This window comes from Megalobrama amblycephala, linkage group LG20 (assembly GCF_018812025.1).
Source record: "Megalobrama amblycephala isolate DHTTF-2021 linkage group LG20, ASM1881202v1, whole genome shotgun sequence".
Classification (NCBI taxonomy): Eukaryota; Metazoa; Chordata; class Actinopteri; order Cypriniformes; family Xenocyprididae; genus Megalobrama; species Megalobrama amblycephala.
Window position 1 is genome coordinate 15,151,871 of NC_063063.1, and position 6,000 is coordinate 15,157,870.

Here is a 6,000-nt window from a genome sequence, read left to right on the forward strand (position 1 = left end):
TTCTTTCTTCTCTGTGGATCAGGTCTGCTTCTGAGGCGCAGGGTCCAGCACGATCTTGGGCAGGGGTCCCTAGCGTCAATCTAATTGGCTGCTGAGTTGGCGCTGTGTTCTGGCGACCCGAGGCAGCTGAGATGAGGCGCTTTGGGAGGAAGTGACGCATGGCTTGCGACAACTTCTGTGCCTCAGTGAAGCGCTCAGCGAAACCGTCCACTGCTGGACCAAAGAGACCAGTGGGGGAGACTGGCGAGTCGAGGAAGGCGGTTCTGTCCGCGCCTTGAACTCAGTGTGGTTAAGCCACAAGTGGCAGTCCAGAACGATCAGGCTGGCCATTGATCTCCCGATGGCCTGGGCGGTGGCCTCTGTGGCACACAGGGCCAGGTCAGTTGTGCTGCGCAGGTCACAAAAAATGGCTGGGTCCGGTCCAGACTCATCCATAGCATGGAAGAGTTTGGCCTAAAAATCCTGGAGAACCACCTTGGTTTGAAGGGCGAAGCCAGCTTGGTCAGCGGACGAATAGGAGTGGCCGGCCAGGGCTGAGGTGGTCCTGCAGGATTTGCAGTTTACACGAAGATGACAACAGTATCGTTTCAAAAGTTTGTATTTTCAGGCCACTAAAATGTTGTCGTGTAAATGAATGGCCAAAAGACATACATTTTTTTTTACGTTTTTAGTTGAAATTGTGTCTTGTAAACAGCCCCATAATCCATGAAAAATGAAACAGAAAGACACTTTTATGAGAATGATTAAGAAATATTCATCCTATGGCATCTCTGAATACATTGGTTTTAGAAGTTACATTTACCTCACATTATTATCCTGATAGATTAGTTTAGTATTTTCCCAAATAAATATAAAAATAAATTGCTGCAAGGTCAAAAAGAAAAAGAGAGTTGTGGCTGTGTTTTACTTCATTAGTTAACGTAAACCAAACAATGAAAGCAAATATGCAAAATCTCTTCTGATAATGTAAAATGTACATCTGAATTCTGGCACCCTGTGCCATTTGTTGTCTTAAACTTATTACATCTCCATGTAGCCTTAATAAGGGATGTTCATGTCCCTTGGATGATATAGCTGGAAGAGATTTGTTGCAATGGTATTATTGGTGGAGCATGATGAGATGTTAAGATGTTCTCCTATCCCTCTGATCTTATCGCTTAAAACAAAACTAAACAGTTCAGACCAGCTTAGATCCACATTTCAGCTCATGTAATATTGGAAAAGATCTGTACGTAGGAAAGAATAAACAAGTCTTTGTTTCTGTATGAGGAGGAGTATTTGTATTCTTTAACATGACGTTTAATGAAACACACTTTAATGTCCTCTAAACAAATAAAGCATTCTATTCTAAAATCTAATATTCACTAGACATCAGAAGTTATTGAAATTAATGTTTGTGCAAGTATGGCACCATAACCATCTCTGAACTTGGCCTTTGAAAAACATTTTGAAAAATTGGCTAATAGTGTTAAATAAATGGATAGCTTTGCATTTTTTATACATTTTGTTTTGAATTTGAAGATTGCTAGCATTATCTGTTCTATCATGACACTGTTCCACAGAAGACAGTGTGCTCTGAAAATCTAATCACAAGTATAAGGTTGACGAAGATGCGACTAAGACTTATTCAGAAGTGAAATAGAGAAGTTCTGTCAGAGAGGAAAAACATGTTTATTAAATGCTGTTAGAAAAAAAAATATTTTGAGTTTTCTTTGACATTTTCATTTTAATTTTAGCTTAATTTATAAAGATGCCCCCTCGATGTAGAGTGGTTGATTTAGTATGTTACATTAATGACACTATATCAAGTTATGGCAAGTAATTAATACATTCTGTAAAAGTTTATCAAGGGGGGCTTCTTACCCCTCATTTAATATTTGACATTTTGTGCTATAACAATTAAATGAGCAAATATTTATATTTATTTCCTGATTGCTGATGCATCATCATCCAGCATATGTTAAACTTATATCTAAATATGTTACAGTTTAAAAGTAAGAGCACAAGATGGTGCTACACAAGACACTGTCAGATTACATTATGAATACCAAGGTTTAAATTTATACCATTGACTCCCTTCACTAAATCTAAGTGCTGCTCATCTGACTTCAATCTCTCCTCAGCTGCATTGTTAGCGATCTTGCATTCCTGAACACTGTCCCAAATACACATCTCATTTAACTCTTCATTTCCACTAATGGGATAACAGCCGGTGAGCGTCAAATTCATTTTTAACTATGCTAATTTTATGACTCTCGAAGACCGTAAAAGTGCCACAGGTTTGGCCTGAAACATGTGATTCACTGTCCGGAGGCTGATTTTATTACATCTATGAACTCATCAGACAAGAAGAACCTTAATTAAGTCTAATATTGCTCAGATTCAATAACAGCAGGTCGCCTGATACCTCCAAAGAGTGTTTTATGAGAAGATTCAAAATTGCCATGCAGTCATAAGACTCAACAAAATTATGAGCATGACATTCCAGCAGAGCTTGTTGCCCTCTTCTGGAGCTTGTGGCATAATATGCAAGCAGTTTGAAGAATTCTTTGGCAAAAGAATGACACAACTGTCAATCTATAATATTTTTAATTGAGATAAAGACACCGGCTTTAATCTTAGATTGTGCTCATTAAAAAAGTTCCTGCCCTAATCTCTTTAAAGACACAGGGCTTTGTGTGAATTTCTAAATAATCTGTCCATGGCCACATTCAATCAAAACAACAAGGACAGTGAAATGCATCATGTTTTAAGTGAGTGAATGATGCATTCCATTTCCAGCATGAAAATTGTGTGCCCTTTACTATGCTGACTGGTCCATTGGGCAGTTGCATGATTTTCTTTGATTAGTCATACAGCATCTTTGAATGCTTCAGTAGTTTAGTAGTCATCAGCTGGCCAATGGAAGCTATGGAATCTGCATGTGCAGAACGGCAACATTCATCAATCAAAAAGATGTACTCATCTGCCCTTTTCATATTCAGCTCCATTTAACACATTTTACCATGTTTAAAGGCAGTCCTCAGAATTCCACTGATTTCCCCCCCAAAAAATAACATACAAAAATGTGACAAAAATCTAGTCCTCAGTCACATTTCTGAGCAGGCAAAATGACAAGAAAGAAGAGAACAGTTACTGCAATGGTCAGGGCTGGCAATGTGAGTTTTTATCATGTATTTTTTTTTTCTTATTAATTTAAATTTAACTTTGCAATAATATATTATGTAATTTTCCAATTGTGACTTCGGGCCTCGTAATTGCGAATTTATATCTCACTATGTGAATTTATCTCAAAATCTGACACTATCTTGCAGGGACGGACTGGGACTAAAAAACGGCCCTGGACTTTGACTAGGCCCGGCCCAAAGCAATCGGCGTGCGGAAACTCGACAACAACAACAATAACGCCTGGCATGAGTGTCACAAGACTTTAATTGTGGTTCATGATACTATACCATCCAAATTATAGCAAAGGCACTGATGTTGACTAGATGTTGTGTTAAAAGCATATTAGATTAACTTGAATACTCATATAGCAGGGGTCTCAAACTGAAATTGTCGGGGGGCCGTTTCTGTGATTGACACCTCATAGGAGGGCCATATTATCCTTCAAGCGCAAGAAAGCGCAACATTTCAGAAAATTTACTTTCCTTTGCATTATTTCTCATTTACTTCAAATTTCATTAGGCCTACTAAAATATTTTTATACCTATACTATAAATATCTTATTTACCATACTAAATGTAAACAGCAGTGTCTCTCTCATTGTTACAGAGTGTAATATAATTATATAATACTATTACTAATATAATACTACTAATTGAAATAGTCTGGTGCGACTTCTCACATCCAACAAGATGCATGGAATAAAAAATCAGTAATTTAGGAACAAAACCAGCAACACTTGTGGCGTGGAGGGGTCAGAAATAAACAAAAAAACTGGAGCTATATATCAACTTTATTTTGCCAAAAAAATAAAAATCTCTCATTGTTACATACATTATTAGTTTTTAACATCTAGTGGAAGTATTTTCCCTTACTTTATGTTAGCTTAAATAACATTAAAATCTTGCACTGAACAACACTGTACTGAACAAATACAATCCCTGAATACATTTGTACACTCTGTTTCTTGACAGACACCTGCAGCGCTCGTGCTCACACAGCTGGGCCACATTTCTCCAAGATGCCGTTTGAGCATCGGTAACGTTTAATGGCTGCATCGGACGCGTTTCGGTGGTTTAAATCGGCGCTTGTGACTTAAAGTCGAGTGCTTTTACTGTAATTTAGGCAAGCGCGCTCATAATAGAAGCGATTGAGAGCGTGGCTCATGGTTGCATAGCAACGACAGACGCCACTGGAGCGAAAGCGCATTGGAAAGGAGAATGCGGCGCGGCCGCTTATGTGACGCGATATGTGAATGCCCCTTAGAACGGCGACTTTTTCTTTGCATATCAGACAGGTAGCAACTAGAGAATAATAATAATAATAATAATTTAGCGGGCCGGATTATGTTTTATTTTTGAGATCAGTTGCAGGCAGGCAGTTTGAGACCACTGATCTAACGTCTTTGCTGTTTACTTGGCGGCCACGGCCAGTGCAGCTGGCATCCAACTTAAAGGTGCATTGCTGCCCCCTACAGTACTGGAGTGTGAAACAGATTAGTGGGGGGAAAAAACAGATGATGACTGCGTGCGTGGCGGTGGGTGGTGGGCCGGCCTGCCGGCCGTCCTGGAGTAGGCCTACCGGCCGTTCTGTGATTCTCCAGATCACACAGATGGCCAGTCCGCCCCTGCTATCTTGTAAGTACAATAAGCTCATAATTTTGACTTTATATCTCATAATGTGACTGTATCTTGTACATACAACTTTCTTTCAATTTGAGTTTTTTGTCTTATTAACCCTTAAACGCATACCTCGGGTCTTTAGTGACCCGTGACGTCATTCACTACCCTCCTCCTCCGCATTCATTTTTTGTAAAGTTAGACATTATCAACCTTATTAGTATTCCTCAATTAATTCATTATAAACAATACAGCACGAAAAAAATAATACAATTATAAAAGAATGCATGTTGTCCCATTCATTTTTTGTAAAAAATTTTATAGGGTCGCTAACGACCCGGGGTGTGTAACAGTGTAAGTATATATTTTTTTTACAGCAGAACAATAATTGAATCTTTGATGACTAAATAAGGTGGCAATATCTGATACACAATGATGAAGTGACATTTCATTCATAGTTACTGCAGGCAGAAAACAAAAGAATAGGAAGTATCATCAGCAAAACTTGAAATGGCTCAGGGATTTACTGCAGATCAAGTACTGAACACATTCAAATATTACTGTCACTGTCACTTGATGGTGGATCTGGTCAAAGAAGCTGTCAGCGATCAAAATATTGATTTTGAAGATGTTGAAAATGATAGTTTTGAGAATATGTTTCGCAAATCACAAATACGAGCCAGATGCTGAATGCACTGGGAAATGAGCTCTTATGAGGACAGTGCTCTGTGTCTGTTCTTGGACTTTTATGTTGAAGTGTTTCCTGTGCTTTACTCGTAGTCAGTTTGTAGTCTTTCTCGTTGATTAATTCTCCCCATGTGTTTCCTATTAGCCACTCCCCTTGTTAAGCTTGTTTGCTCCTGTGTTTAAATAGCCCCTGTGTTTCACTTGTTCTCTGTCAGTTGTGGTATGTGATGGTGCCATATCTCTTGTGCTATTGTCTTTAGTTTCTTGTTTTTTTGTTTACTTTGTTCCTTATTAAAATCACCCTGCATTTAGATTCACATTTCAGCCCGTTTTCTCCTGCATGTTACACACATATCACAATGTGACTCTGTTTTCAAGAACAAGGCTATATCTTGTCAAATTTGTGAGAAAGCCTTATTTACAAGATGTTACAATGTGCCTTTATATATCACAAAATGACTATATCTTGTAAATATGACTTTCTCATAATTTTAACTTTATATTTCACACTTTATATCTTGTCAAAATA